At 43.6% G+C, this 24,503-nt stretch overlaps 1 long non-coding RNA gene across 1 annotated transcript in view; it reads right to left on the bottom strand.

Annotated features, from left to right (window-relative positions):
- Positions 1-24,503, bottom strand: part of LOC147578980 (uncharacterized) — a 347,058-nt gene that overhangs the window by 68,444 nt on the left and 254,111 nt on the right. Inside the window, exons 7-8 of the long non-coding RNA XR_015253435.1 lie at positions 22,706-22,816; positions 22,283-22,340 (exon numbers count right to left, since the gene is read on the bottom strand). This is a non-coding gene — a long non-coding RNA (uncharacterized LOC147578980). The remainder of the gene's footprint in view (positions 1-22,282; positions 22,341-22,705; positions 22,817-24,503) is intronic.

Below are 24,503 nucleotides of genomic sequence, written 5' to 3'. Positions count from 1 at the left end.
TTTGCCCAGCTCTGTCCCTACAAGCCCCCATCTGTCTAAAAACCATCAGCCTTTCTTGATGTTGTCCAAAATTTGACAGAATCAATTACTCCTTAAGGTTGATGTGCTAAATACTCCTTAAGGTTGATGTGCTAAAGCTAAAAATTCCTTTGAAATGCACACATACTCACTTAGATGGAAATCACATCACTGTTTTCACCTTACAATGCCGCCATCACCACACACACGTTGGTTTAGATTACTCGAGAAGGGGCACAATGAGGTAACAGGCTTTTGTGCAATGAGTTTCAGTTGTCTCCTAAAAACATTTTTTGTGGTATTTGTTTTGAATGCCCTGTGGAAAGAACACAGGCCTCTTGCTTGGTAAGCAGTTTTTGAAAGGCTCGTCTCCAAGGCAGTTACAAACTCAAGACATTGCTAGGAGAAGTTCTGTTGTATGAAGAAGGTTGGAGCTGGAAGGGGTCTGGTGGTCATTTGGTCCAACGCCATGCTGTACAAAAAAGAAAACTAAGCTCTAAAGAGAGGGGACAAAGGAGGGAGAAATGCCTTTACTGAATGCCTCCTGTGTTCCAGGCACCGTGCAAGTTAACCTTCAATTAAGATGCATAGAGTGGTGCTTAATAATCCTTTCCAACTGGCTTTCCCCCTCAGATACACTGCAGTGCTACCACACTCCTCAAGTTCACCCATCTTCTGGCCCTGCGTCCTTAGCACACAGCTTGACCTTCCCTTCCACTGAGTCAGTGGAAGCAATCCACCATTGGCTATTTCAAATTTCAAACCCAGCCTCACATGGACCCAAATACCTTGTGAACAGAAGCCCAATTTTAATGGCCTGAGAGGTAAAAAGGAGGTGAATAACCAGAAAGTCTTCCCAGAAGTTTAGAGAAGCAGAAGGAGTAAGTAAGACTAGACAGAGCTGAAATATGGGTGCAGGGTCAAGGGAAGACTGGAGACTGGAGGCAGCAAAGCATATTCACAGAGAGATGGGAAGAGGGTGCACATGCAGGTCATATGGGAAATGATGGACAGAGCAGGAGCCCAGAGAAGGGGGATGTGGACGCAGGTTGAATTATTAAATTGGAAGGAAGGAGAGATGCTTCATTCTCCAAAGCATGGGGAAAGAGGGGGGGTGGACATAAATACTGCTTATAATGGCCCTAGGGTAAAGAAGCCAGGCCGGGGATACAGACTGGGTGCACATGGGAGAGTCTAAGTTCTGGACATCTCCATGAACTAACTAATGGGAGTAAGGGCATGAATGCGCTGGAAGGACATGGAGTTTGAGATTTGGGGATGGGGTAGTCCTGAGTGACGACACAGCACAGTAGAACTCCTGAAAGACCATGCCCTAGTAGATGCCAAGTAAAAAACACTGGGCTTGAAGCCAAGGATCAGATGAGCCGTGGCTCAGAGGGGTCATCCTCCTGGACACTGGAGTGACGAAGGCTGACAGGTGGCAGAATTTGGGGGAGAGAAAGGTCATGAGTTTGTTGCCAAAAATCTTTTGTCAGTGCAGAGACAGGTAAGCAGGTGGACACGATGGAGGTGACACAGGGATGAGACACGAGCCTCAAAGCCAAAGGGAATTTTGTATGGGAGGTGTGGAAGGGTAGCCAGGCAACAGTTTTGGGGAGCAAGGGAGACACTGACTCCCAACTCCCAGCCTGAGGGCAGAGCAGAAGGCAGGTGCCGTCCAGCAAGATAAAAGGGAAACAGGGAGCTCAGAAGAGACTAAGGCTCATTTGGCAGCAAAAAACCAGAAAAACATTTAGTACAAATGTTAAGGATGTAGGGATTCTGTTTACAACGGGATGGAGTTTCAGATGGCACAATAGAAAGGTGAAGGGAGGGAGGCAGGGGAGAAAAAAAAAGAAAGCATTCTGGCATGATCTAAATAACAGGATAAAGACTAAGGAGGTGTGTGTCTGAGGCAGCAACTAAGGATGAGAGGAACAGGAGGCAGAGGACCTCTGTCCTCAACTTTACTAGCCTTGTGACCTTAGGTGTGACTTACTTGCTGTCTCTATGCCTCAGTTGCATCATTGTAAATGGGGAAAATGCTAGCATAGACCTCATAAGGCTGTTCCTGTGAGAATTAAATATACTAATACATGTAAAATGCATAGAAAATTGATCAGCATACAGTTATAAAAGAAGCACTAACTTTAAAAGGAAAAAGATTCCTACTCCACACTTTTCCCTCAAGCGATGGCCATCCTGTTACATTAAACCCTCAATAACACATCTTTGCTTCCTATCACTTACATGAAGCAAAAAACCAGCAGGCAAAAAAAAAAAAAAAAAATCTGTCAGAGTCACTGATAAGATTCAATTTCTTGCAAACATATAAACGTATCCTGTGGCAGTTAACCATTATCCATCTCTTGAAAGGAAGGAAAGATGAAAAAGCTGTTTGAGGACACTAAGAATCTAGTTATAAATGTCTAAGATGGACAGTCAGTAGTCACCTAGTATATAACTCAGCAACAAAAATAAGAACCTCGTTAAGAAATGGGCAAAGGACTTGGACATTTTTCCACAGATGATATACAAATCGTCAATAAGCAAATGAAAAGATGCTCCACATTACGAATCATCAGAGAAAGGCAAATCACAACCACAATGGGTTACCACCTCACACCCACCAAGATAGCTACTAGCAAAACAAAACAGAATATAACAAGTGTTAGTGAAAGACAGAGAAGTTGGAACTCTTGGCCACTGCCGGTGGGAATGTCAAACGGAACAGCTGCCGTGGGGAAAGCTATGATGGTTCCTCAAAAAATTAAGAATAGGATTACCATATGATCCAGCAATCTTACTTTAGGGTATATATTCAAAGGAATTGAAAGCACTCAAACAGACACTTGCACACCTATGTCCACAGTAGCATTACTCAAGAGGTGGAAACAGCCCAGATATCTGCTGACATATGAATAAACAAAATGGTATATACATACAAAGACATATCACTCAGCCTTTAAAAGAAAGGGAATTCTTGGAGTGCCTGGGTGGCTCAGTCGGTTAAGCATCCGACTTTGGCTCAGGTCATGATTTCACAGTTAGTGGGTTCGAGCCCCGTGCTGGGGTAATAAATAATTGTTGGTTGTTGTTGGTAATAAATACTTAAAAAAATAAAGGGAATTCTGACACGCTACAACATAAATGAACGTTGAAGGCACTGTGTTAAGTGAAATAGCCAGTCACAAAAAGACAAATGCTTATATGATGTATCTAAAGTACCCAAAATCATAGAAACAGAAAACAGGGAGGTGGTTACCAGGGACTGGGAGGAAGGCGGAAAGGGGTGTTGTTTAATGGGTATGGTTTCAGTTATACAAGATGAAAAAGTTCTGGAAATCTGTTTCACAACGATGTGAATATACTTAACACTACTGAATTATACACTAAAAAATGGTTATGATGGCAACTTTTATGGGTTTTTTTGTTTTTGTTTTTGTTTTGTTTTGTTTTTTTTTTGGCCACAGTAAATAAAAAGGAAAGAAAAGAGAGCCATCTAGTATCTCCCCCCTCCCTGCTCCACTTTACTGATGAATAAAATGAAGCCCAGAGAAGAGAAGTGACTCATCTAAGGTCACACAGCTCACAGAGGCAGAGTGAGGACCAGAACCCAGGACTCTGATCCCGGCTGCAGGGTTCTTGCTGTTCCACTGAGCTCTCGACGCGAGGTGCTGAGGTAGTGGAAAGATGACATACTTGATTTATTAGTGGTGACAGTGACATTCCACTGAACCTGAAAAGGATAAAGATTCTACTCAGTGCTTACAAAGGCTCATGTGCCTGTGCCTTTTCTCCAGATCCCATCGGGATTATTCAAACCAGCAGGTCTGAGAGGCCACACTGGAAATCTTAGGATATTCACAGCTTCTCTCCCTAGTCTGCAGCAGGCCCCAAAGCAGACGAGAGCAGCTTTTCTGTGCCCAGGCTGTCCCCCTGTAATTTAGAAGTCCAGACAGTTACACCGGAAAACAGGAAGAAAAGCTCGGGGGCTGCTTGAAAACAAGCTCAGTGTGGGGTCTCCAACGTCATGGAGTGAAGCTACTAGTTAAAACGTGCTGCTTTGAAATGGGTTCACTCACTCCTGTCTGGACTCAGGGAGGAGGAAGTCTTTCTCCCATTTAGGGAGATTTCCTTTCGCTCTTTATTCCAAATTCCACACAGGAGACAACAGGAAAAGCTGGCCCCAGCTCAAGAAGCAGAGATGAAAACCAGACCTTCATTTTTGGTAAGGGTGATGTCAATAGGTTGCCTTCTATTTAACATCAGAAATTTCTTTTATTTCCATGGAAATGACGAGTATGGCTGAGAATCCCCATAGCACCTGGCGTGGTGATTCCAGAAATCTCCACAGGTTTACACAGCTTCAGAGCTGAAGCCCAAGACCTCCCTGGTCCTGGTCCCTGTGCTCCTCTGGTCCTCAGGACACACAAACATCTCATGCATACAACACCCCTCTCAGCTCTGAAGGTGTTAGGCAAATCCTTCTTGCATTAATACACCCAGTGATGAAGAACTAAATAAAACATTTTGGCAAGGACATTTCTAAAGATCTTTCCACTCCAGAAATATTTTTTGTTTGTTTGTTTTCAGCAACCCTACTGAGGCTGAACCAGGATGCCTATAAAAAGTCTTCTGTGCTCCCCTAAGCACTCTTAATGAATTGTCAGGAAGGATGGAATAAGAGGGGGGTCAGAGAGCTGGAGCCCGAGCCAGATGCGGAGGCTGCCAGCTTGGCTCGGTGCTCTGGTGGCAGCGCTGAGTGCCCATTCCCCCCACTCCTCGAATTGCTGTGGTCTCTGCCCATACTCCTTAAGGCAATTGGCTGTGCTCCTGGCTCGTCTCGCCTGTGTGTCTGCTAGTTACCGAACAAAGGGTGGAATTGCTCCCATGCCCAGTTTCCCAGATGCTCACAAGCACGGAGCCAGGGATCAGCTGAAACAGAAGGGAGAACTGAGCCGAGAAGCACTGTTGACAAGACTCGGCCACACCTGAGCTGTGGTTCCTGCCACAAGAACTCACCTGTCGTGTAAAAGCCGATGAGCCATTCAGGAAACATCATGCGCCTCCTGTTTAGAGTTGACCCTGGTAAACAAGAACTGTCTTGAGATGGCACTAAGCATGAAAGTGAGGGAGAAAAGCCACAAGGCCCTGGGTCCTCTGCAGCACCTCCCCCTCCCGCAGACAGAAGTCAGGAGGTAAGAGGTTTTGCTGGGTCTAAGCGTCCCCCCTCTGACCTTCCTTTCCTCCACTACGTGTATTTTCCCCCAAATCCAAGGACCATCTTCATAGCCTGAAACTCCAGAAGAGCTGGCCTTTTGATAAGACCTTCTCCCCACAGTGAATGCTGGCAAAATGCTTTCTCTAAGCTGAATGATGTCCACCTCTCGGCTCATGGCTAGCTTTGGCAAACCAAAAGGACCTGCAGAGTGGGTGTGCATACAGCCCCTGGAAACAGGAACACAAGTCTCTTATGACTATCTGTATCACCCAAATGTCCAGGGGCCATGAGACTATCTGAGACACCTCCAGCAGTTTTGCCATCAGGAGCTAATTCCAGAAGAATTTAAAACAGAATTCCTTACCACCATGTTCAAGGAAACCAGGATACAATATCTAAAGAAGACTGTAGAAATGGAGACCCCAAAGGACCACTAGATCTGATGTGAGGGTGTTGAATTTTTTTATTGACTGCTCCTTTGGAAGGCAGGAAAAAGGAATTGCATCCATAATTACTTCATCTTCTTTACAAAGAACATCTTTATAAAGATGAGGTTGCAAAAACAAACTTGGTCACTGAATCAAGACATTTCTTTTTTATAAAGCTGTATAAAGGCTTTATAAAGGTAAGGAGAACCCGTGTAGTGTTTTAATCAGTACTTACTTGGGAGTCTTCTCCTCTACGCAGTATTTACAGGCCAAATCTGGGAGTCAGGGATAGGGAGCGGGGAGGGAACTTCCACTCACAGAGGATCTGCTCTTCTCTAGGTACCAGGCTGGGGCTTTATATTCAGGACCTTTGAACTCCAGACCCTTATAAGTAGCCACCTCCCCAACATCCCCACTTGGATGGCTAAAAGCATTTCAAACTCATCCCAAACTGGGTTTCCGATCTTCCCCCAAACGCCTGTTCCACCCACAGTCTTCCCCAATCCAGTTGATGGTGGTTCTGTTCTTCCAAAGGCCAAGCCCAAAACTTTGGAGTCACACTTGACTCAAGCATGACTCTTCTATTGTCCTCTTACCCCATTCCCGATCTGTCAAGAAATTCTGTTGGTGCTGCCTTCCAAATGTAACCCAGAATCTCTCTCTCTCTTCCCACCTCTACTGCCACCAGCCTGATGCAGGTCACAACATCATGTCTCACTCAGATTAGTGCAATGGTCTCCTGGCTTCTACTCCTGCACCTTTATAATCTATTTTCACTATAAAAGGCAGATGGATTTTTTTTAAAACATGTGAATCAAATCATGTCACCTCACCACCCAAAATCGATGAACAGCTTCCTACTCTACTCAGAATAGAGTAGAGCCAAGGTATGGGGAAGTATATTGCTCCTACGATAGGTATAGAACAAAGGTGTGAAGTATAGTGTTATCACGAGGCATGAAGAATTGGGACCAAGATTTCAATCTGCCACCCACGATTATATTAGTTAAAACATTACAATATTGCCATCTCTTATGTAGAAAATGGTCAAAAACTCACCATCTCATATGGCTCAATATGACACCATCTATAGAACTAAGATGTACACAAGGCTTTTGTCCAACAGCTACTAGAACTCCCTGGAAAGCAGCACAAACAGGCGATACCCCACAAAGTGCAGATTTGCTAAGCACATAGGAAATGAGAAACATCTGTGATTGTCTGTCTCTGAAATAGCAGTTTGGTTCCCCTTGAGTAGAGTCATGATCCATTGGAATCAAGCCATTCAATAGAAGTTAGGAATTATGTGAAAGTAAACCTTCAAATGTGAGTCCCAGTCATATTTTTCCCTGGAGAGTCAGAGGTATCATGGTCCCACAGGATGACTATTTTAAGTAGAGAGTTAATTACATTTGAGACTTTGTTATAATTGTCCCTGTGGAGTAAACCTCTCCTGCAGAATCACACCAATAGCACATCCTAATCAAAATTTCCTAGTTTGTTATCCTCTCTTCCCCTTTTCAGCAACTACACATATCTGCCCATGACTTGCTTCTTCCGCTTCGACCTTTGTTCATGCCCATCTCCTTGGAATGCACGTCATCTAGCTGATCTTTCCCACCCTTACTCCCTTCCCCATGCAGACTGGCTTAGAGGTCTTGCACTGCTTCACCATAGCTATGTGGACATGCCTATAATGCTGTTACAAAAACGTGGAGGCATACATCTATTCCCCCCCACCCCAGACTGTGAGCTCTTTGAGTGAAGGGGCTGTGTTTTATTTATCTTTGCATCCCTAATACCCAGCATTGCACTCAACAAATAGTAGGGGCTCCAAGACATTTAACAAAGGAAAGGGAGAGTATTAGAGTAGGCTAAATGCAAGTCCAGTAACAAAGCCCAGTTTATGCAAAGGCTCATGTGGGCTGCAGCATATGTGCCTGGCTGCACAGCTCTCCTCCAGAAGGTAAATCAGGGATCCAGCCTTCTTCCAGCCTGTGACACTGCCATCTCCAACATGTGGTCTCTAAGGGCATTGCAAACAGGAAACAGGGCATGGGGAAGGTACAGTAGATACTAGGTTGGCCCAAAGTGACACCAATGACTTCCTTCGCCATTCCATTGGCTAAAGCTAGTCACATGGCACCACCTAGTCACAAGGAAGGGCTGGTCAGGCAAAAACTCACACAATGGGAAGAGAGTACGAGCCTTTTGGTAGTCTGTCTCTGCCACATGGAGAAGGAAAGAAGTGAAGGGGCAGGTAAGGAGGGAAGAACTTACTCAATGCCTAAATACACAAGCACTACCTTTTAAGCCCTGTTAAGAATTCTTTTCAAATTTCCTGTCAATTGGACCTTTAAAACCAGATATAGAAAGCAGTCGAACAATACACTTAGACAGAACACACTAAAAATAAAAAATCAAAATAAGAATACACCCATGACAGTTTCACGCTTAAGCATAGTTAAGAGGACGAAAAGTTTCAGGAGTAGAGGACGAGGGTGTGTGTGCGTCTGTGTGAGTTCTGTGTCTCAACTGAAAGAAGGAGGGAGAAGAGGTGTTGGGAAGCTTACGGGGCCCATGGAGAAGCATGACCATGGGATTGCACCTACTCTGAAAAAGACTCAGTCTTCAGTGTGCAAAGTAAACCAAGGAATTCATCAGACATGAATACGTAGTGAGAGAATCATATTCATCAGGATTTGAGAGTGAGTGATGAGGAGGATGCCACTACCTATGGGTAAAGCAACCACTTTCCAGGAGGCTGTACATAAGAGAAGGTCTGGTGTCAGAAGCCAAGGTGGGTGACAAGGAGGGGTAAGAACATTCATGGTGGAGACCGATAGCCGTTCACCAAAATCCCTTTCCTCTCCTTCTGGCACAAAGCCTTCCTTGCAGCCTGGCACTGCCACATCCACGGAGTATGAACAGAAATGACATGTGCCACTGTCAGACCTGGTCTACAAAGTCCTTCCTTCTATGATTTTTTGTCTTCCAGCCGGACGCAGATGGCAATGATGTTTTGGTGAAGCCATAGATGGTTGTCATCATTCTGGCCTACCTTAACTAGCACAGCATAGAGGTGGGAACATTTTTCTGCCCCATGGCTGTGCTAGGATGGCCAGCAGACATGTTCCTTGCTACGTAGGAAAGCCATTTGCCATCTGCAGTAGGAGGGAATTAGACCACACACAAGGAGCAGAGACAGACAGAAGGGAGAGAGAAAATTCCAGCTGGTTTGAGTTTCTCTCCAGGTTTTGAAACAGTGATTCCTAAAGCTTTCCTCTGAGCTGCTCTAGTAAGTTTCCCCAACTACAGGAATCCGTTAACTTCCTTTTCCTTTCTCTTTTTATGTCTGCATTCACAGAGAAAGGTCAAGAGAAGCCCGCTGCTGACTCTGCACCCCCCACCAACCATATGAGACAATGAGGAAGAACCCAGTGGCTGAGTGTGGGGTACACCATAGTAGTTTGTCACTGCTTCGAAACTGAGTTAGCTCTTCAGAGCAAAACAGTGAGAATGCTCCCCTGTACTCTCAGGAGAAAGCCTACCCTCCACCCAACCTGGGTCAGGCTAGGATGGAATGGAATGTCAGCAAAGACCACCGAGTGCACAGTCCATACATTAGTACTTTTTTATTGGGATGCTTTTTACTACATCTTCTGTGCCTGCCACGTCTCTACTGACAAACATTTCAAGGCTGAGAGATTCTCTGTATTTGCTGCTCATTTCACGCCGAAGTGACTGAATACCAACTCTGGTAAGTGATGACATACACCATCTCAATTACTGTTTGAAACTGCCCTGTGAGGAAGGCGTAATTATTCTGTACTGTGGTAACATAGACGTAACGTAAGATTCCCTACATTAACGCTTTTTGAGTGCACGATTCAGTGACATCAGTATCTTCACTTTGTTGTGTGACTGTCACCACCATTCATCACTGGAAGTGTTCCATCATCCCAAACTGAAACTCTGTACCCATTAAACAAGAACTCCCCATTTTCATCTCCCCCCAGGTGCTGGCAACCACCATTCTACTTTCAGTCTCCATGAATTTGCCGCTTCTAGGTACCTCACGGAGTGAAATCACACAACGTTTGTGTTGCTTCCACCTTTTGGCTACTGTAAGGGATGCTGCTACAAATATTGGTGCGCGAGTATCTGTTTGAGCCCTGGCTTTCAATTCTTTGCAGTATATACTGAGAAAAGGAATTGCTGGATCACATGGTAATTTTATTTTAAGGTTTTTGAAAAATTACCACTGTCTTCCGCAGCAGCTATGCCATTTTCCATTCCCACCGTCAACGTACAAGTGTTCTAATTTCTCTACATCCCCGGAAGGTATTGTATTTTATCTCCATATTACAGTCAAGGAAACTGAGGCCCAGAGAAGTGGTAACCTCCTCACAATTACACAGCTACTAAGTAGTAGATCGGTACATGGGAAGCTGAGATTCTTCAAGTTGTCATGCTTCCCCGGCCCCATGGCTGCCCTCAGACACAGAACAGCAAAACAGCAAAAATACAAGTCAATTGAAACCTTAAAGCAAGCAGACCCATCTCTGGGAAAGGATTTGTTTCTGGGAGTTACCAACTCAGTTGTCCTTTTAATAATGACAGCCCCATGGATGCAGCTGGGACTTCTTGGAATAGAAACGTGTGTGTGTGTTTCATTGAAAAAAAAAACCAATCCTATTAACTTATTAGCAAGCTTTCACTCTTTCCCTCAGCTGTTATACATTCTTTCATTCAAGTCTTTCTTAGGTCCAAATTCGGTGCCAAGTGCATTTTTAATGGCTGTAAACAGCTGTGCCTTGGTTCTTGCTCTCATAGAACTCAAATTCTAGAGAAGGAGACAGGCACTATACAGAAAAAGATGTAAACTGGACCATTTCAGTGTTGTAAGTGCACTAAAGGATATCAACAGGGGGGCGCGATAGAGTAACAAGCCGGGGGTGGGGTGGGCGGGGACAGGGGAGGTGACTTCAGATAGCATGAGGCCTCTCTGGAAAAGATGACACATAAGCTGAAACCTAAAAGTGAGAAGGTACCAGCCACGTGAAATCTGGTGCAAGAACATGTGGGCCTGCGGAACAGCAAACACAAAGGACTTGAGGTAGAAAAAAAAAAAATTGGCTGCTCTAAGTAAATCAGGATTTTAGTCTGATGGGATCATGGTGATGAAGGTTGGAGAGTAGACGGGAATATAGTCAGACATCAGGTCTCTTGGTGCAGGAGACCAGCACCAGATCCGATGGCTCTTATAGTAATCATAGCTCATTTATTGAGCACTTAACTAGATTTCAGATTCTATTCAAGCTATTTTTGTGTATTAGTCATTTAACCATCATGACAATTCTATAACTAAATACTATTATTCTCACTTTTGCAGATGAGGAAACTGGCCCAGAGAGGTTATGCAACATTCTCAAGGAGATCCAGCTGGTAAGGGGTAGAGCTTAGATTTAAATCCAGGCAACCCAGCTCTAGGGTCTGTGATGTCATAATCACTCTGCTATATGGCCATGTTGAGATCAGTGGTTCGGATGGTATTCTAAGACCAAGGTATCACTGAAGGGCTTTAAGCCTGGGTGGCTCAGTCCGTTAAGCATCCGACTTTGGCTCAGGTCATGGCTCATGGGGTCGAGCCCTGCGTCGGGCTCTGTGCTGACAGCTCAGAGCCTGCAGCCTGCTTTGGATTCTGTATCTCCCTCTCTCTCTGCCCTTGCCCTGCTTGTGCTCTTTCTCTCTCTGCCTCTCAAAAATAAATAAGTGTTTAAAAATTCTTAAAAATTAAAAAATTCACTTATGATTTGGTATTGCCGCGTCATTCCTGCATTCAAAGGACAGCATCTCTTTGCTGGAGAGCTCTGTAGCCGCTGAGTCATGCCATCCAAGATAGCTGTGGCTACCTGCCTTTTCTTGGCACCCAATATTCTGAGATGTGGAAATTCAGGGAGTTTGGCCACCAAAACACAGGCCATATGCGGTCTTTTTGTAAATATGCATGAGTTCTCTGTGGTTTTACTGCTTGAGGGCAGGGAGGAGCTTGGACCCAGGCTCTGTTGGACCCTGAATTCACTTTGGATGAGACAGATTGGTGCCTGCCAACCTGGCTCCCCTGTTCTTAACAGTAGCCAGACTGGCATCTTTGGCTTCAAAGGGGATTGTCCCAGTTCCTATGTCAACAGCAGGCTCTCCACCCAGCTGATAATTTGAGCAAACTGAACAGAATCATGAGTAGTGGGAGGATGAGTTCCACCCAACAGGGTGCTGAGACAACCACACGGAGGCTCTGGAGTGGGAAACCAGTCTCAGGGAAGGCAGCAGAGAAATCATAGAAATTCACAAATGGTAGGGACTGTAGAAAAAGTCAGGTAAAGGTCTGCAATCAGGAGGAAAAGTCTGCCCTTTTATTGAGACACGGAAGATAAAGGGAAGCTCACACTTTTGCAACACAGGAGAGAGAATGTGAATTTCAAGTCATTTCCCTCTGCGTGGGTAGAATCAGAGAATCAGAGACATCCAACTGTCCCATGACTTAAATACTTATCACTGACTTTGAAACTAGAAGACCCATTGATGAACAGCCCACTGAAGCACTTAAGTACTCAGGCTCTGAAGCCAGACTGCTTGCCTTCATATCCTGGGCTCATGACTTGCTTTCTTCATGATTCTGTACCTCAGTTTCCTCACCTATAAAATGAAGATGGAAGTTTGAACCTGGAAAACATCACGCTAAGTGAAAAAACCCAGACGCAAAAGGACCAATATTATATGATTCCCATTATATGAGGCGACTAGAATAAGAAAATTCATAGAGACAGAAAGTAGATGGGGGCTTAGCAGGGGCTAGAGGGAGGAGAGAATAGGGAGTTTTTGTTTAACGTGTAGAGAGTTTTTGTCGGGGATGATGAAAAAGTTACGGAGATGGTTACCGGTGATGGTTGCACAACATTGTGAATGTACTCAATGTCGCTGAATTGTACATTTATTTTTTTTTTTTAATTTTTTTTTTCAACGTTTATTTATTTTTGGGACAGAGAGAGACAGAGCATGAACGGGGGAGGGGCAGAGAGAGAGGGAGACACAGAATCGGAAACAGGCTCCAGGCTCTGAGCCATCAGCCCAGAGCCCGACGCGGGGCTCGAACTCACGGACCGCGAGATCGTGACCTGGCTGAAGTCGGACGCTTAACCGACTGCGCCACCCAGGCGCCCCTGAATTGTACATTTAAAAATAGTTAAAATGAAAAAGAAAATGGCTACTCCGTGAGGCGGTGGATATGTTAATTAGCTTGACTGTAGTAACTATTTCACAATGTATATGTAATCAAAATATCAAGTTGTAACCTCAAATATATACAACCTTTGTCAAGTATACCTCAATAAAGCTAAAAAATGGTTAAAGTCATGATTTTTGTTATGTATATTTTACCACAAATTTTTTTTAAAAAGGAACGCTGTTGCTGCACACATAGCATTGGGCGAAGAAGTCATACAAGAGAATCAGTGCGGTATGTTGTCAATATGTAAAATTCAAAAACAGGCAAAAATCATCAGTGGATTGTGGTCACCACCGAGGGTGGTGGGGACTGAAAAGGGACTTCTAGAGGGGCTGGTCGTGTTCTGTCTCCTTATGTGGGGATTGGTGACCTGAGTGGTTGCTTTTGTGACAATTATTGAGCTGTCCCTTATATCTGCACTTTTCTGTGTGTATGTTAGGCTTCAGTAAAAAGGACCTCCACCCCCACTCCCCTCAAAATAAGGGCGATAATAATATCCACCTCAGAGGCCTATTTTGGTATGCAATAAGTGAAAGCTGACAATGTGTTTAGAATAGTGCCTGCCATGTTGGGGTCTCTCCATCTTTAGTGGCAGTATATGAAACCCAAAATACTCCTACCTCTAGAAAGCTTTCCAGATGTCCCCCTGCATTTGAGATGCCAATCATTCCCTCCTTGTCCACACTTCCCAGGTTTTGAGATACTTTGCATTTGTTCTTCCGGATCCCCACCTCGCCTTTTCTCTGCTTCTAGATCCTGACCCACAGCAAGGTGCTCCCCCTTGCCCTCTAGCTTCCCTCCAATCACGTTGCACTATAGGGGCCGGGAGAACCAGCAGGAAATTGGAGGAAAGAGAGTAATGTATTTGTGCCCTTGGTGCTCTCCCTGTGGAGTCACTGTGGCCTGGCTGTGTCCCTCAACCAAAGGCCACACTGCTGTGGAGCAGGCCTCTCTACCCAGCTCTCTTCCCCCAAGTTCTGGTCATTGCTCTCTCCTGGTGGCCCTTTGGGGCTAGGAGTGGCAATGGCGCCTCGTGATTGCTAACCCAAGGATACTGCGCTACTCACCCTGGTAGTTTCTCATGGTGTTCTTATATCCTGCCTAGACCTTTATGAATCACCTTTTTATTAACACCTTCAATTTCCCCAGTCTCAGTGTGTTATCTACTTTTGCTGGGACCCTGACTACTATCTACATTCTTAGAGACCTATGGAAGGGCCCCCAGCATTTCACATGATCCCACATAATCAGGTCCCTGCTGACACATAAGACATGAACAGCCACCCAAGTTGAACCAACCAGAGTCTCTCCTCTGAGAATTTGGCATAGAGCCATGTGATTAAACCAGAGGAGAGCTTGAGCATTATAAGATCATTAGAGGTAGCAAGAGTCAGGGCCGTGGCCACCCAAAGACACAAGCAAGCTAAAGCTACCCCATGGCTGTTGAAAAATCGGCCTAAGGAGGAAAAGGAATAGATGTAGCGGTTTGTTCATGTTTTAAAGGCTTTTATGTATTCAGAAACAAAAGATATTTTAACAATACACAAGAAATGTAAAATCATCTCATGTAGTTTTCCCAACTATTGAACTGTGTCTTTAAAGTCCCCAGAAGTATTGTTCCTACCCAAGTCATATGAATGAGACTGTGTCTAAATATTTACTGTTCAAAATGTAGGAATGCTACTTGTTATGAACTCTTGTTAATATGTGCTGGGGTGGATGTGGCGAGGAACAAGTAGTGCTATTCAAGAAACTGGTTATCCATTAGTGTGTGAGATTTGAATTTAGATCACTAACGAAATACAATGGGATAGAAAATATGAGAATGCTTCATGGTCCTAGGAGCAAATATTGCTTTCTGAAACTTATTTCGGTGATACATATAATGGATTACAACGTAAAATGTATTTCCACAGGGCCCGGAAAGTATGAAAAATTCTGGTTGACTAAACTCTGTAGTTCAGAAATTACTCTGGTATGGTATCAATGTGGGGGTAAATAAGGGAAGAAAATACAGTAGTGCTTTCACAAATAATTTTGCTAGCATCTATAGAAATCATGTATTTTGAGCTTTTAATAATTTTTTTTAACGTTTATTTATTTTTGAGACAGAGAGAGACAGAGGGAGACAGAGAGAGACAGAGCATGAACGGGGGAGGGGCAGAGAGAGAGGGAGACACAGAATCGGAAGCAGACTCCAGGCTCTGAGCCATCAGCCCAGAGCCCGACGCGGGGCTCGAACTCACGGACCATGGGATCGTGACCTGAGTCGAAGTCGGACACTCAACCGACTAAGCCACCCAGGTGCCCCTATTTTGAGCCTTAATATGCCCTTTCATTGATGATTTGAAGGTGGGGTCAGCCACCAAGTTACTATCCCACCATCCTCCTTCTCCCTTTCCCTGTTTTTCAGACTGGAGAAGGTAAGAGCCAGACCTTTATCATTCAGGTCCCTCCCCAGTGCCTGGAACATCAAAGGCTCTAAATAAGCATGTGATACATCTCTGAAGTCTGATCTGCTCATAAAGCTATTGTATCTACATCAATCAATGTTATGAATAAGGTTTTACAAATTCTATATATGCATCCTATCATCAAACATCATATCATCACCGCAATCCCCCATAGTGCTTTAATGTAGATTTTTTAAAAGACAGCATCTTTTTAAAATGAGCTATTTTTACGTTATTGTTTACATTATTTTTTAAATGTTTATTTGTTTTGAGAGAGAGAGAGAGAGAGAGAGAGAGAGAGCATGTGAGCATTGTAGGGATAATGGGTTGAATTGTGGTCCCTGAAAGATATGTCCACTTGGAACCTCCGAATGTGACCTTATTTGGAAAATGGGTCTTGGCAGATATTATTAAGGGTCTCTAGATGAGATCATTCTGGATTTGGGTGGGACTTACATTTAATGAGAAGTGTCCTTATAAGAGACAGAAAAGGAGAAGACACACAGACATAGAGGGAAAGTTGTGTGAAAAAGAGGGCAGAGATTGGGGTTACAAAGCCCCAGACAAGGAATGCCAAGGGTTGCCAGGAGGCACCACCAGCTAGAAAACAGGCATGGAGCAGATTCTCCCTCAGAATCTGCAGGGGGAGCATGGCCCTACGGACACCTTGATTTTGGGCTTGCAGCCTTCCGATCTGTGAGAGAAGACATTTCTGTTGCTTTAAGCCACCAACTTTGTGGTAATTTGTTATGGGAACCCTAGGAATCAAATAGACCAGCTGAATAATTTACTAACAGTTTATAAGTCACACCGATTATATGTCTGGCTCTCTTGGCTCTTGTTTGACTGACATCCTTCTCTTAGAGGATTTTGGTGGGCCACCTTTGCTGCAGTTTGTTTTGAAATACATTGTTAAATTTCTATGGCTGATTAAACGAATAAGGTCACACAGTAACTACCTTTCACTGGACTATAGACCATCGCTTGAATTTTTCTTTTCTTTTTTTAATGTTTATTTATTTTGGGGAGAGACAGAGAGACAGAGTGTGGGAGCGGAGGGGCAACGAGGGAGGGGGACACAGAATCTGAAACAGGCTCCAGGCTCTGTGCTGTCAGCCCAGAACCCCACATGGGGCTCAAACTCAGAACTGCAAGATTATGACCTGAGCTGAAGTTGGATGTTTGCTTCACCGACTGAGCCACCCAGGCGCCCTGGCTTGAATTTTTCTAAATCTTAGAAAGTAAAATAGGTTCAGAAGTAAAACTGAAAAAAAAACCAAAAACTGAATTTTTACTTCAACTGAAAGGCAGAGTAACTGCAATCAGGAACAAGGGATGGGGTCAAATAGTCTTAGATAGGAACCCTTTAAATGGATAAACTAGGATAGATGACTGAAATTCTCCAGGCTTCTCCTGTTCATTTGTAAAATAAGAATCAGTGAACTCCCCAAAATATTATCGGATAATTGAATGCAGGAGACATCACCTTGACAAAGCCTTAGCATCTCAGGAAAGGGAGGTTGGGAGAGGATATTTATAGAGTTTGGGGGGTCTGAATTGAAGCGACTTCAGGTGAGTCTTTCAAGGAGGGAATTGCCTACAATTGGGCTAAGACCCTGACATTATAGGTTAGGATTCATGACTACAGCTAGGTGAGGGTCTTAAAGCGCAAGTCTTGATGGGTAACTGTGCTTTAAGGAGAACAAGAAATTTGCTCAGGGTGAGCAGACTGTTATCTCAGATAAGTTGATCTGCAGGAATTTCCAAAGCAAACAGAGAAGTTATTTATTGGTTTATACTCTTACCTTCCCCTGGCAAATATTTCACAGAATGAATAACTAAGTCATATTGGCATGGGTGGGGGTGGGGGAGGGGTCTCAGGTTTTCTTTTGTTTTTTAGTGTTTATTCATTTTTGAGAGAGAGAGTGCAAGCAGGGAGGGGCAGAGAGAGGTGGGGGGACAGAAGATCCAAAGCGGGCTCTGCACTGACAGTGAGCCTGATGTGCAGCTCAAACTCACGAACCCTGAGATCATGACAGGAGCTGAAGTCAGATGCTCAACCGACTGAGCCGCCCAGGTGCAGGGGAGGGGGGACCTCAGTTTTAAGTTCAAATAATTATGTCATGTTGATCGCCATGGTTGTACTTGACAAGGTAGTGACATCCAATGCCTGTTGCTGTAAGGACTAAGTGAGATCATGGGTCTATTGTGCCTGCCACATCCCAAGGACTAAATAAGCAATAACTTCTTCTTATTATTACCCATTTTTATTTACTTGGGAGAAGACAAATGTGGCTGGAATATGTTGACACCCCTCAAATTGTTTATTGCTTCTTATAAGTAAGAAGCAAAACAAATGGCTTTTAGTTTTCCTGTAATTCAGGAACCACCACTAAACCACTGAGGTTGTTAGCAGAATTTGCATTTATGGAAATAAGGAGACAAGAAGGAATAAAAAGTGAGGGTGCCTTTTCTTGTAATTCTAGCTGGCTTTCTATCTGCATTCCCCCAAGGATTCTAGAGTAGTATCAACTCTCCACAAGAGCTTACTCTTGCACATGCAGAGAGGGGTCCTGGGTGGTGCCTCATGTGGAAATGCAGCGCTTAGGAGCCTCAGGGGTCTGTGTTCCTCCACTGTGCTGAATGTCAGCTGATGAGTACAATTTTCTCACAAGGGGAAGCTACACCTCTTCTGCCCCTGAACATGCAAAGCCCAGAGGAATTCCTGAGTGTTTGTGCTGGCTATAGAATCCACAGACAGTGGCTGAGATCTGATCCGTCCTAAGGAACAGAAGATAACATGGCCGGATGCCTGTCTGACTCTAAAGACAGTGCTCACTAGTGCTTCCCTCTGCTCTCTCCACTGAACCCTGGAGTAGTGTTCTAAAGATAGGAGGGACTACTCAGGTTCAGACTAATAACAGAAATGCTGATCTGAATGAACAAAAATGCAATGCATCGACTATTTAAAGAAATGAAGTGGCATATAATTTCCAAACCTGCTGTGCGTTTAAGAACCAAGTAGTAGATGTACTCAGCAAGTGACTAGATAAAATGATATATAATTAACATTTTTTGTATGCTTAATTGTTCTGAACGTTTGCTCTATACTACTTTTGCATTATTAATTTACTCAGTTTGATAAAAGGGTTTCCTAAGCTGTGACTTCATTTCAGTTTTGAAATCCAAATATTGGTATATTCTGGCTATTATATACAAATATTGGTATATAACTGAGTGCCCACAGGTCAGGTTCCAGGGCCTTACCGGAATCTGGGATCTGCATCCTAGCCTGTCATTTTCTAGTTGTGTGTCCCTGGCCACACTACTTAACCCCTCTGTACCTCAGTTTTCCCAATGATAAAATGAAAATAACCACAGTGACCTCGGAGGGTATTTGGGAGAATTTAAAGGAGTTGATTCATGTCAAGTAATTAAAGAGTTCAATGCATAGTGTGTCATACATTTTAGTTCTAGTTTATTTTCCTTGAAATTACCTATAGGAATTTTACCACGTGACATTTCCCACAACATTATCCTATGGGGCCAATACCATGAGAAAAAATTCTGCAACTCTTTTAGTTTGAACCTGTGACCCTAGCAGCATTGTGTTATTAAAAGAAAACTGGGTAACAAGAAATTTGAGTTTGAGGTCTATTTCTCCTTCTTTGTGCAAATATCTCTGCAGATGTAACCTAAGAAAAAACTTGCCTCTGTCTTGGGATTTCTCGATATTTTAAGGGGGCTTTTTTTGTTTTAAGTGAGAGGATGAAGGGAGATTATCCTCATTTACATATAGCCCCTGCACGTGCGGGCGCGTGCACACACAGGCACAGACACAGACACCTGTGACCCTAGCGGCATTGCGTTATGAAAAGAAAACTGGGCAAGAAATTAAGAAATTCGAGTTTGAGGTCCAGCAGGGCCATTAACCATGTGATTCCTGAATGCATCACTTCAACTCTTTGGGCCTGTTTCCCCCAAAATTAATAAATAAGTAAACAAACAAATAAGAGGAGTGGACTGACTGTATCCTCTTAAGACAACGCATGTGCTAGAAAGAACTCTGGAGCAAGAGTCTTTGGACTCTTTAAGTTCCAATTCCAGTACCTGTCAGATGTAAAATCTACAGCAAGTCACATAATCTCTTGGAACCTCGATTTCTGTTGGAAATAAGCCCACCAACCCAATCAAAGGAGGGACCCAGAGACTGGGAGCACAGTGCAGTAAAGTGAGGCTTTAACCAATGTTCTTGCAAGAGCAGGTGTCTGCTGGACAGGCCTACTCAGCAGTTACCACCCGCAGGTTATCTCCTAGCGTGAAGTCCCGCCCCTGATTCCTCATTGGCTGAGTACTACAGAGATTACCACCTTACCCGGAAGTCACCTGTGCCCACGTAAGGCCAAAAGTAGTCTGATTGGAGCAAATGTACATTCCTTGATGTGACGCGGACTTCAGCTCTTTGGCGCATGCTCTTTGCAAAGCCTGCAAAAAAATAAGCCCCTGAAATGGAGGGGGGAGAGGAGGGAGAAGAGCCAGGAAGTCAAGTGTCTAAGGGTTTGGGACTCCATGGGGGGGGGGGGGGGGGTTCGAAAAGCTGTTCATACTAGACAGCACAGCTTTTAATTTGGTATTTCTGAAAATGAATCATCTCATTGACTTCTCACAGTTTCCACATCTGGAAAATGAACAGAGTAATATCAGAAATGCTCCTCTTCCGGTTAGTGGTGAGCCTAAAATCAGGTAGTTAAGAAAGTACTATGTAAAGTATAAAGCACTAAGTAAGTGTAAGGTAATATTATTAATTAAATTCTATTTAGTCTAATTTTTATGCTAAATCTTACTGTTTTCCTATGGTCTTTTACAAGTGTTTGTGCTCCTACAGGTAGAATTCTGCCAGTTAGAACCAGAGACTAGAAAGATGTATTTTTCAGCACTCAGGCTATCTACTATAAACGGTATCATCCCATACTTAAGGTAGCAGCTATAAATTTTCAATTTGACCCTGAGTCATTATTCAAGCATGACTCTATGAGTCAAGAAATCTAAAAATTTCTATTTCTCCTTCTTTGTGCAAATATCTCTGCAGATGTAACCTAAGAAAAAACTTGCTTCTGTATTGGGGTTTCTCAATATTTTAAGGGGGCTGTTTTTGTTTTAAGTGAAGAAGATGACGGGAGGTTATCCTCATTTACATATAGCCCCTGCGCGTGTACACGTGCATGCACAGACACAGACACAAACATCAACACAAACTTTATGCTCCAACCAGAAAAGCATTTTCCTGTTATCAGGCCCTTATTCATGCAGTCCCCTCCACCTGGAATTTCTTTTCCTCTTTCTTCTGCCTGTCCAGTCCTACCGAGAATTCAGGGCTTCGTTAAAATCTCAGATTTTCAATGAGATGTATTGAGTGTTCTTTACCCTATCAATAATCTTTCAGATAGCTCCTCCCCTTTTAAAGATGATGAAACTGACAGATGAGAGATTAAATTCTTTGTTCAAGGTCACCTTTGTGGAATTTGCAGAAAAATTTAACTCACATCTTTCTCCTCTATACCCCAGGTAGGTCTTCTCAAATCATTGTAGTCTGAACAAATTTACATCCTGCTCACCAGTCCAATTCTCTTATAACACATATTATAACACATACATAATATCATAGCCTGCCTTGCATTATAGAGTTCCTTGTGAATAGAGACCTGCTTCCCCAGAGAGTTGTTCCCATAGAACAGTAACCATTCTAGGGGGCGCCAGGGTGGCTCAGTCAGTTAAGTGTTGGTTTTGACTCAGGTCATGATCTCACCGTTCCTCCCATGTCGGGCTCTGTGCTGACAGCTCAGAGCCTGGAGCCTGCTTCACATTCTGTGTATCCCTTTCTCTCTGCCTCTTCCTCTCTCTCTCTGTCTCTCTGTCTCTCTCTCTCTCTCATAAAATGAATAAACATTAAAAAAAAAAAAGTAACCATTCTATTCTCCAAATCCCTCATAGCTTTTAGCGCTGATTTATGCATCCAGCTATAATAAAATTTGTATTTGTTGAACTGGAGTGGAATACCTCAAGGATATTTCCTACTACCTTTCCACGAATGAACTCCATTTTGTATGTTTCCATGTTGATTCCCCCCTAAGGGAGATCTTCTGGAAGTATCAAAAACATCATAGTGTAGATGCAAGAGACGGTGAAGATCCAAGGTCCACCTCTGCCTTCTGCTGGATCTGTAATTCTCAAATGCAAAGCTCTCCTTGGAAACAATAGGAATAATGGGCAATCCCTTCCAGACAGCTTTTGGGAGTGAACTGTCCTTGACATATCCTGAGTTAACTGTGGTCTGAAGGCCCAAGGCCATTTGCAGCAGGATTTTAATGACTATCATTACTTCTGCCATTACCACCACCCAATAAAACCATCACTGACTTGATGTGATTACCCTCTGTTGTGCCGTGCCACCAAACTCCAGCATGTGACAGAGCATATGGTCTTTGCCAACAGCATTATTTATCAAAGGAGGATAAAAATCACAGTGGCGCCCTGCTTTTCACAGGAGGTAATGGCTTTGGGCAAGACACAGCTTCAGCTCAGCTTGGTTCCTTCAAAGACACAGCCCCCATTTTCCCACAAAGCACTTCATAAAAGTGAAAATGGAACACATGCTGAATGGGATTTGCAGAATAATGAAAACCCTATAATTAGGAAGCAGTAGCTAGAATTATATTACCCCATAAGAGCAAAGCTTAGTAACAAGTTAATGCAATTACTAATTCAGCTTTTCTAGAGATAGAAGCAAACAGTGCAATTAAATCCTCAGTCTTTATTTTTTTCAGGGGCCTAATGAAAGGGAAATAAATGAGCCGGATCCCCTTCTTCCTACCTCTGTCTCAGCTGTGCCATCCGGGGATAGGTTTCCCACCTCCTCTCTCCAGTCTTGTCTGAAAAATAAAACAGGCCACCAGCTGTGAAATGGATTGTGCCCTCCAACTTTGTACCTGGAATAGAAGCCCTCATTTTTGACAAAGGTTGCCAAGAATTTTGCATCATTGGCAGCTTCCTATTCCCTCATTAGCCTGCTTATTCTGCTTAACAAAAGATGCTCTGTGTGCTGATTTGTATGTGAATGTCAGTGTGCCCCGTGTGCATTGATTTTGACCTGTCCCCATCTGTCCCCATACACTGTTGTAGTCTAACCCACCATCTTTACCTGTAACTCTTCTCCCACACAAACCCAATTCACTCCAAGTGATGGTCCCAAATCTCCCAAACGCAGTGTTCACTTTCTGATGACCTTTATGCATACCATTCGCTGTGCTTGATGAGCCATTTCGGAGAGGGTACCAAATGCAGGTGATTTCTCTCAGCCGCCTATGTTGGAGGAGGCCACTGGTCTGATGTAGTGACTAGCAATTCACTGCCACAAAGAAGACAGATGAGAGGGTGGCTTCATTCTTTGATGCTAAGAAAAAAGCCCTTAAACTCACCTATCTACATGTAATTATAACCTTCAGGATCCAATAGTACCAAGCCAAAACAGTCCCTGTTTGGACACGCATCATGGTAAATGAACAACTGAATTTAGTAAATGGTTGGCCAATTAAGAACACAGAATAGTGACTTCTGGGTGATCATTTTGATCAATGTAACTCACACATTTCATGTTCAACAGAAGTGCTCAGTGAAAAGACTGAACTGTGTGTAAATGGAACCCAAATTTACAAACAGTTAATTTGGATGAATTAACTGGTCCTTCACTGAATATAAGGTACCACTGATCATAAGACATACCATTATTTAACGAGTCATGGAGGGAAAAAAAAACACCAACAAAGCTCAACGCCATGTTTAACTTATTAGAGAGCTTCATCTTCTGTTATGTTACGTTTATTTGATACAAATATGTATTTGTTAAGCGACGCAGGGCCATGATATGAATATCTATGCCAAGTTTCCACATGTTCCACCACAACCATCATCATGTCTGTCACTGACCAATAGTGACTTTGATACCATCGACTGTATGATGCATCCTGATCTCAAAGTTGTTGAATTGTAAGAAAATGGGTACTTCAGCATCGATGAAATATGGTATCTGTATCCTTCAGATGAGGATCTTGTGCAATCGACAGCCTCTCCTCACTTGACATCGGCTCCTGCCCCAAGTGACAAATGGATCTTGTCTGTGTACTAGGAGTCCTCCTCTCCTTCTGTCTCCCCCTTCTTATGATCCATGATGGTCCTCTCAGGGCTATGCCTCACACCGGCCTACACTTTGCACTTTGGCCACTTATTAAAAGTTTAAGCTTTTCTCCTTTTTTTTTTTTTTTCCTTTCCCAAACTCCTTAATTCTTGCCATTGTCGCCTTATTTCTGCCATTGTTGCTCTCTGTTTATTTTTCTTAAGCTTTTTTTTTTTTTCTTTTTTAACATCAAGAAAAAATTCCTTTGGTTAAAAGTCTGTAACCGTCCCCATTCTCTCCCAGGAGGCTTTTAAGAGGTCTTCAAAGATTGGGGGTAGAAAAGTTCAATGAGGGGCGCCTGGGTGGCGCAGTCGGTTAAGCGTCCGACTTCAATCAGGTCACGATCTCGCGGTCCGTGAGTTCGAGCCCCGCGTCAGGCTCTGGGCTGATGGCTCAGAGCCTGGAGCCTGTTTCCGATTCTGTGTCTCCCTCTCTCTCTGCCCCTCCCCCGTGCATGCTCTGTCTCTCTCTGTCCCAAAAATAAATAAACGTTGAAAAAAAAAAATTAAAAAAAAAAAAAAAAAAAAGAAAAGTTCAATGATCTACGTGCTAGTTCAAAGACTGCCTCTCCTCCACTTCTGGGAACCACCTAGATACACCCTCTCTATTAACCTACCTTTCCCATTTTTAAAATTTCAATTTCTTTTTTCTCTTACAGTTATACAGCAAGATCAAAGGAACACCTTGTCCCTGGGCCTTCAGCGCGGAAAGGCCTTTAGCTCCTCACAGGCCATCACCCTAGTTACTCAGTCGTCTTATGACTTCTCAGCCACAGTGAGCAAGATTGTTCTATGTACCTCACACTCACACATCCATACGCATGCCCCTAGGCTTCCTGTTACTTTTTAAATTTACTTTGTTC

The sequence above is a fragment of the Puma concolor genome, chromosome B4 (assembly GCF_028749965.1).
Source record: "Puma concolor isolate L17-30 chromosome B4, mPumCon1.1.hap2, whole genome shotgun sequence".
Lineage (NCBI taxonomy): Eukaryota > Metazoa > Chordata > Mammalia > Carnivora > Felidae > Puma > Puma concolor.
This window is presented reverse-complemented; position numbering and strand designations above follow the sequence as displayed.